At 41.4% G+C, this 9253-nt stretch overlaps 1 pseudogene; it reads right to left on the bottom strand.

Moving 5' to 3' along the window:
* Positions 1–7150: 7150 nt before the first annotated feature.
* LOC100610026 (nucleolar and coiled-body phosphoprotein 1-like) lies at positions 7151–8882 on the bottom strand (annotated as a pseudogene).
* Positions 8883–9253: the final 371 nt, after the last annotated feature.

Here is a 9253-nt window from a genome sequence, read left to right as displayed (position 1 = left end):
TTTGTTACTTTGGAAAATTCACTTAATCACTGGAATGAATTTTTACACTACAAACCACAAAAACAACCAAGTTTTGTGAATCCTGCAAGAAAGGATAATGTGAAAGTATTTCGTAAACAACCAATAATAAGCAAAACAACTGTTGTTAATGCTAATTATAGGATTATAGGCTGATTGAGAACTTAGTTCTGAATGTAATGTGCTGTGCTTTAGATATTGGTCCTCTCCAAACTTCATGGTGTAATCTGCTCCCAATGTTAAATGTGGGGCCCAATGGGAGGCATTTGGGTCAGTGGGTGGATCCCCCATGAATAGATTAATGCCCCTTAATGCCCCTCTCCTCCACACCATGGGATGAACAAGCTCTCACTCTATTAATTCCAGAGAGATAGCAGGTTATTAAAAAGATCCTGGCACCTTGTCTCTCTCTCTCTCTCTTTCCCTTTCTTCTCCTCTCCTGCTATATGATCTACACACACCTGGTCCCCTTTGTCTTCTGCCAGGAGTGGAAGCAGCCTGAGGCCCTCACCAGAAACAGATGCCCAATCTTTCACTATTCAGACATCCAGAATGGTGAGCCAAATAATGCTTTTTAAATAGTAATAATTACACAGCATTTCTTTACAGCAAAAAAAAAAAAAATGAATTAAGACAACGCATATAATCTTTTTAGCATTTAAGAGTTATCACTTAGATGAGTAAATTTATAGTGAGAAAATCATTCCGTTTCTGGGCATTTTAAATCAATAGGAAACTCCTTATTCAGTTGCCATATTCTGTCTTCAGTTATCTTCTATTTTTGTGTAAGTCTCATTTAAAAATTATCATTCTCTATATTGTACAATAGCATTACATTATTAGAAGGTAGTTGCCAAGCGTCCACTCAGACCCTAGTCTTTGAGTCTTCATACTAAACATTCCCACTTCTTTCGACTGCCCCTCATAGGAGCTGGGCCCCTTCATAAAGATGATGACTTGATCATAATGTACAGTTCATTTATAAACAATATTGATGGAAAAGGGGGATAGGAAGGTGGGCTGTTTTCTGACACCAATGACCAATTCTCCAAATGCCTACTGGGTGTCCAGCAATTTAATTCAATTCTGCTACCTGGAGTATGCATCAGGCTCCACAGCTTTAAGGGCTCAGTTCCACAGGACTGCCCCCACTTTAGATGCCAAACGCAAATCCTGAAGCTACCCGTATTTCTCACGGACCAGCTATAAATTGGGAATTCCCACAACCCCCTCCTCAGTTTGGCTGATTTGTTAGCACAGCTCACATAATTCAGGATGGCACTCTGCTTACAGTTACCAGGTTAGTATAAGACACAAATGCACTGCCAGTTGAGGAGGTACATTGGGCAAGGCTTGGTGAGAGCCTGAGCTCAGGAGATTTGCTCCTGTGGAGCTGGGGGCACCACCCTCCCAGAACATGGATGTATTTGCCAATTCTGAGGCTCTCCAAATATAATTTTTAAAGAATGTTTTAGATCTCAATCTCTAGCCCCCCACTCATCTTCCAAGAGGTTAGTGGGTGGGGCTGAATGTTCCAACCCGGAATCACTTCGTCTCCCTGTTGACCAGCCTCACCCTAAGACCATAAAGCCCCATTCTATGTCACCTCATTAGCATAAGCTCATGTGTAATAAAAAGGGATCCAGTACAAATAACAAGAGACATACTTATCACTCAGAAATCCCCAAAGTTTTAGGACCTCTGTGCCTGGAGTCAAGGAGGTGACAAAAACCAAATATAGTTTTGCATTATACAACACAAGGGGAAAACTATGTGAGTCAACTTTCTAATCCTCTGCTGATCTGACTTGTTTTGGCAGGAAGTTTTACACTTTGGACTATTTGGAATAAGATATGTGTGTGGGAGCCCTCAGCAATATTCATGCATAACCATTATGTTTCATCTGAACTGTGGAAACTGAGATGCCATGAGATAAAAGTTGTATCCCTTAGTAAAAATATAGTAAGTGGTTATTTAGTGTGATTAACATAGCACTCATCTGTCTCCACAACATTTGACTAAGGCGAATTGTTTACATGCACTGGGGAATTAGAGAGCTCTATTCAAGATTTTCTTTGGAAAAAAAAAAAAAGAAGCAGAAGGTTCTCACACTCATACAAACTTGAGCCAAGAGCATATCTGAAGGCAGAGTCAAGCTCCACCTTTGAAATTAATTTTGGCTACTCTAAAGCATTGATAAATCAATAGATGCAATTTTTTTAAGCATCAATTTTCTGCCACTGGCTTTACAAAATCATTTCTAATATTCTCAGATATTATTTAGTCTTTTTTTCCTTACAAATGGAGAAACTATGAGCCAAACACTTGTCATGAATTGCCTTAGGATGCACAATGGTAGGTGCTAGGACCATAGTTCAGATTGTTGGGCTCTCAACTCTTAGTATTTCCACTGTGCACACCCCCAAGCTCTCACTGCCATGATTGCAGGGCTTGGTGGAAAATGCATGTTCTCGGATTCACAGCCAAGTGTGTGTTTTGAGTTTCAGCTTCTATTTGTCACTTGAGTTTGAATCTAATGAGCACTAGCTTGCTATCACACAAAGGAAGTCCGTGACTTCCCACTGGCCATGGGAATTGTCAACATATGGTTGAGTTGTCACCATTTTAGACAAGTAGCTTCCTTTCCTAAAACTAGGGGAAATGTACAATATATATATAGCTACCAAAATGAGGACCTTATGTTGCAATCCAGAAAAGTCAAATATCTTCTTTAAGCTGTTTTCTACAAGCCCTTACTCTATTTTCCTCATTGATAAGAAAAGGAGTAGTAGTACAGCCATGACTATGTTGTCTGTGGGACCCCGTCACAGCTATGTGAGCACTTCTTTGAACCTGTCATAAGGTTAAACAACTGAATTGTTGCAAGTCTTTTGTTTTGTGCAACCTTTTCTGATACAGCACAAATTCCTTTGAAATATTTAAGTTGGGAAATAAATGAAAGGTGCACTTTATCAGGATGTAAATTTTTTAATATAAAGCATTTTTTAATCTAGAGATCTCACCATCATATCAAGAAAAATATTCTGGGGCCGGGGGCAGCGACTCACGCCTGTAATCCCACCACTTTGGTTGGCCGAGGCGGGTGGATCACCTGAGGTCGGGAGTCCGAGACCAGCCTGACCAACATGGAGAAACCCCATCTCTACTAAAAATACAAAATTAGCCAGGCATGGTGGCTTGTGCCTGTAATCCCAGCTACTCAGGAGGCTGAGGTAAGAGAATCACTTGAACCTGGGAGGCAGAGGTTGTGGTGAGCTGAGACTGCGCCATTGCACTCCAGCCTGGACAACAAGAGTGAAACTCTGTCTCAAAAAAGAAAAAAAGGAAAAAAAAAAAAAAGAAAAACATCCAGTTTATAATCCCATATAGCAGCCTAGATTTTAATGGTCAATTCTATTAAAGGGATGATCCAAGCTAACCTAGGTAAAACAGTAAAAAGGGAGCATCAGGGAAACTTATGGCTGTCTGTTTTGGATGAGACCAATAATGAGTAAAAATATCAACTACTGTTAAGAGAAAATCTCAGCACTTAAAAGGAGCTTTGAAGTCATTCAATCACACCCACTTACATTAGATATAAGGTAACAGGCTCAGAAGTGTCAGGTGACTTGCTGATGATCACACTTATTACATTTAGTATTAGAGGCCGGGTGCGGTGGACATCTGTAATCCCGGCACTTTGGGAGGCCAAGGCAGGCGAATTGCTGGAGTCTAGGCATTTGAGACCAGCCTGGGCAACACGGTGAAACCCTGCCTCTACAAAAAAGTACAAAAAGTAGCCAGCTGTGATGGTGTGTGCCTGTAGTCCCAACTATTCAGGAGGACGAATTTTGAGGATGGATTGAGCCTAGGAGGTTGAAGCTTCAGACTTCAGTGAGCTATGATTACGCCACTGCACTCCAGCCTGGGTGACAGAGCAAGACCCTGTCCTAAAATAATAAAAAAGGTAAGTAGTAAAGATAGGCCTGAATTCATTGATTCTAGCTCCCTGTCCTGTAGTTTAACCACAGTGAATCTGGAAGCAGAACTCCCTCACACATACGATGTTGTTTCTATTTAAATGAAGGAGTTGAGTCTATTCATTATAAAGTATACTCAGAAATTAATTAAAAATAAATCATATATCTAAATATAATATCCAAAATTATTAATATAAATCTCCTGGAAGAAAAATTGTTGAAAATACTTGTAACCTTGTATTAGTAAAAGATTTCTTAGATATGACTGTAACTGCATGGTTCACAAAAGAAAAAAGTTGATTACTTTTTCTTTATTTTTTTATGGTTAATTTAAAACAAAAACAAACAAATAGAAATGAGAGCATTTTTATGTATCCAAGCAGCAAAGATCAATTTGGTAAATAGTGTTGGCAAGAGGACAAGCAAAGAGGCTCTTTCATAAAATATTGCTGGAACTATACATTAGTGCAACAATTTTGGAGGGCAATAGTGATCAAAATGTTAAATGCACATATCCTTTGAACCAGGAATCACTTTTAGAAATATTTCCTACAAAAAATACACACCGACAGTCTCTCATATAAAACTATCCACTGTAACACTATTTGTAACAGCAAAACACTCAAACAGCCTACACATCTGCCCATAAAGTATTAGTTTAAATAACTTATGCTATTTCCACACAGTGGAGTACCACGCAGTGGAGCCGTTTAAAATGAGCTGCTGTATTCTGCTGTAAAATGACCTGTAAAAGTGGCAAAACACTGCACATATAACCCATTTGTGCAAGCAAAAAGGAAGGGAGGACACATATAATAGTGCATACCTAGGAACTGTCTGGAAGGAGAAACAGGTTTCAGGAAATGGCACTGAGACGAAATTTCATTTTATACTATTATTTTTAACAAGCGCATTTGAAAATGGAAGCATGAATGGGGGAAATATCAAATAATTTCTTTTCAAATACTCTTAGATAGGTGGTTTTCAACGCCAGCTGTTCATTAGGATCATCTGGGAACTTTAAAAAATCTTAGCACCCAGCCCCCACCAGAGAGCACCAACAAATCTCAGAAGGGGCCCCTGCTTATCAGTGTTTTCAAGTTCCCCAGATGATCGTAATTCTCAGCTGGTGTTTTACAGATCACTAATTACACCAGGAGCCCCTTTTTCTGCAAAGGGCCACATCCGAAATATTTTAGGCTTCGTGGGCCATTGATAAAGTCTCTGCCACATATTATGTCTCCTTTTTAAAGACCTTTACAAATGTAGAAACCATTCTTAGCTCCCAGGTAATATAAAAACAGGCCATGAGCTGGATTTGACCCATAGGTCATTTGGCCAACCCCCAATTTAGACTATGCCCAGGCTGGAAGATAGCCTGGAAAAGGCACGATGAGACGAGCTGTATCCAAAAGCCTGTAAGCTGCTTCCAAGAAGCTTCTGCAGGGAACTCACAGGTCTGGACCCCCGGCCCTCTACCTGCCACCCAGGTCGTTCTGGTTTGGGTAGGAGGTAGAATGGGTTTAGACTCACAACAATAAAACTCCTAAGATCCATTATAAACCAGCCAGTTTATTATTTTGTAGTAAGATGTAGAACTTCTACCATGCAGACTGAAATACCTATGTCAGCATGAACAGTACATTTTCTTCCTAGAGGGAGTCACATGGAAAACCAGGTTATCATCAGGTTATTTAGTGGGCGCAGAAACCATACAAGAGGAGACTAATCTTAAGACCCGTAACTCACCCATAAAAGCTTGGGGCACACTTTCCCACCACTGGAACCCCTCAGCCTCCAGAAAGCTTGTTGACTCCTCCCTCCCAGTCTTGCTCTGGCTAAGCACTGCTGCTTGTCAGTCACCTCCTACAGCCATATGGTCAGTCCAGCTTGGCCTAAGAGCTGTATCTCTGCTCACTGGTTTGTGTTGTTACTGCCACTGTTACTAACGGTTCAGGTTCTGAAGGGGGCACGTCAATTGCACCCATGTACCAAGTGCAAGACACAATAATCCTGTTAGTTTATTCTCCCAAAACCACTCCACTCAAGTTTATCAGGTAATATGCTCTGTAAGGTTCTTTCTAAACCTGTTAGAACATATATGGATTACCTATAAATTCACCTAATGTAACCTACTTCCTACTGAGAATTGAGGTTTTAAAGGTTTTTTTTTCTTCTACTTTCTTGATCCCAACCATGTAGGAATTAATGAAACCAATTCTGTATCACCTCTGGAGACAAGACAGAAATACCAAGTGATGTGTATTTTTCAAGTTAATGTGATTTTGTTCTCTATAATGTAAAAATGAGAGAATGCAGTCAACTCCACACTCAATATTAGCAATAGTCAAGTCGACAAAAAATGTCTTTCAGCAGTAGAAAAGTTTGCTTTCAAATTAAAAAGCAAAGCACATATTGCAAACATCATGTAATAATGATTAAATTATAGAAAAATATATTCAGACTGACCCAAGGCATTCACACCACATCAGAATTTTGCCTGTAATAAAACAGTGAATTTTATTCCAAAAAGTGGGTTAGGTCCACGTTGGCCTCAATCTTCAGCCCCAGATCCAACGAATTAGGATGAAGTACATAGTGCATGTTTAATAGGCATTGCATATAGATTAACCATTCTTTAATATCCCTCACTAAGGTTTTGAGGGAGAGAGGGATGCAGTGTGGACATGTGCACTCACAAAGGCAGAATTTTTCTTCTAACTGTAACAAGTCATACATATGACCCTTTACTATATTTTGGCCCATAGCTAAGATTTTTATCCATGGGACTCTACCTTTGAAAATCACAACAAAAATCAATAGGGAATGACTTAATATAAAATATACACATTTCTCAGTAGGAGGACTTTCACAGAAAAGAAAGAAGGGGACAACAATAGAAATCACTTTTCTTCAAAAATAACATTCCCCTTATTTTGTCCCTGCTACTTAACACTCAAAAACAAATCTGTACAAAACTGGGAATATAGAAAAGGACAAGAGGGGATATTCCACTGTAAAGTCTTAGGACCTACTCTGAACTTTCGTCTTCATCAAGACCCCCAACCTATAGAGCTGAGGGCTCTCTGAGCCACTGGAGAAAGTGAGGGGTGTTTGATCATCACTCCTGCTTCACCAAAGCTGGCCCCAGGTCACTCTCTGCCAAACTTAACCAAATTGACCTGGACAGAGGTTGAGCCTCCCTGCTTTCTTCTTGGTTTTCTCATGCCAGAAGGATTTGCCTTGGTGAACTTCAAAACCTGATTGGCTCGCTCTCTCAGTCTCCAGCTGCACCTCCCTTGGCATCAAGTTTTCTGCCACTCCTGAATCCACCTCCCTCTCCTCCTCCCTGGCCCTTTGGGATGGGGATGATGACTTTTTTTCTCCTTTCTTCCTTTATGGAAATCTGTTACGGGTCTGAAGCTTTATGCTCTTGGCTTGAAGAGTCTCTGCCTCCTTGGAAGCCTCATTCTGCTTCTGCTTCTTTTCTGAACCTGGTGTGGAAACTGCCACCGCTGCCTTTTTCTTGTCTTCTCACTCTCTTCCTCCTCCTTACTGTTCTTAGCTGCTTTTCCATTCTGGGCAGTCAGTGCATAGTTGCCATTGGCCTTGGGTGTGGACTTGGAGAGCCCTTGCCCTTGGGCTTCTCTTCCTCATCCTCACTGGAATCATCAGAGGAAGAACTGCTGCTGCCCTCAGCCTTTACCTTCTTTCTGAGGCTGGCTTGGAAGGAGCTCCGTTATCCTCAGAGCTGTCGGGGTCAGAAGTGTCTGCAGAGATCTCTGCTGCTTTCTTTTTGCTGGAGGTGGTTTGGTTGTTGCTTTAGAGATGACTCCCATAGACAGGGTCTCTCCTCTTCCCCAGAACTTGAGTTAGATTCATCAGTGCTGTCTTCACTGCTTTCCACAGGCTGTTTCTTCTCCGCAGTTTTCTTGGGAGTCTGGGTTCCCACAGACTTCTTTGGTTGAGGAGCAGGAGGTCGGGGGACTGAACTGTAGGGATCTGTTTTTTTGTTTGTTTTGTTTTTTGTTTGTTTGCTTGTTTTTTTTAGAATGGTTCTGCTCCCCTTCTTCCTCGTTGGAGAATTCCTCACTCCTGAAACTCTACTAGGTAGGATTGGCAGCTGCTTTCACTGGGACCTTGGCCATGACTTGCTTTTCGGGTATAGTCTTCTTGGGGATGGCTGCTGCCCTCCCCTTCTCTGAGTCACCACTGCTGCTGCTGCTGCTGCTGGCTGCTTTGCTATTGGCTACTTTAGGTGCTGCTGGAGCTGGAGTACCCTGTATAGCTTTAGCCCAAGTTTAGCTGCCACAGGTGTAGTCTTTGCCTTCTGGTTCTGTGGTGTGCCTCGTCCTCAGAGCTTGAGTCAGAATCAGAATCAGACTTCTTGGCCTTCTTAGGAGGAGCTTTGGCTGCCTTGGCTTGGGGCTTGACTCCATCTGGACAGGCTTTTTCCTTGTGTCTCCTCCTCCTCACTGTCACTAGATTATTCACAGCTGCTGCTCTGATGCTTTCACCATAGCCTTTCCAGGATGTTGAGGCAGACTGGCTCCCATGGCAGGTACAGCAGGCTTCTTAGCTGGGGGCCCTTGAGCGTCCCTGTCCTCTCGCTGCTGTCCTCACTGCTGTCACAGGATGAGGCCTTCTTCTTAGCTTTCTTAGCACTGGTCCATTTGCCTGTAACTTTCCCTTTGGGGCTTTGACGGACTTGAGCCAGAAGCTGTAGATGTCCAAGAGGGAAAAGGCATTGTCATCCTGCTGTGTAGTTCCTATCACTTTGGCGAACTTCTTGGCCATCTCCAAGAGTTGGTTGTCACACAGGAAACCAAACACAAGGGGACACAGGTGGCTGGGAACCACACAGCGCAAGCCAGCATCCACCATCCTCCGAGCAATATGTGTCACTACTACCTTTTCAAAGTTAACAATTTCTGCTCTTGAAACTATCATTAAAATGAAAAGAAAAGCCACAGACAGGTAGAAAATACTTGCAAAGGGTATATCTGATGATAGATGGGATCCAGGACTTAAAAAGAACACTGAAGTTCAATAATAAGAAAATAATCTAATAAAAACATATGCAAAAATGTACATAGACGGTGAAAAATCTAGAAGACAAATAAGCACATTAAAATATGCTTAACATCATTAGTCATTAGGAAAATGTAAATTAAATCTGTAGTCAAATACCATTGCACACTGATTAGAATGTGTAAAATTAAAACAACTGAACATATCAAGTATTGACAAGTACA

Source organism: Pan troglodytes, chromosome 7, assembly GCF_028858775.2.
Source record: "Pan troglodytes isolate AG18354 chromosome 7, NHGRI_mPanTro3-v2.0_pri, whole genome shotgun sequence".
Taxonomy (NCBI): domain Eukaryota; kingdom Metazoa; phylum Chordata; class Mammalia; order Primates; family Hominidae; genus Pan; species Pan troglodytes.
This window is presented reverse-complemented; position numbering and strand designations above follow the sequence as displayed.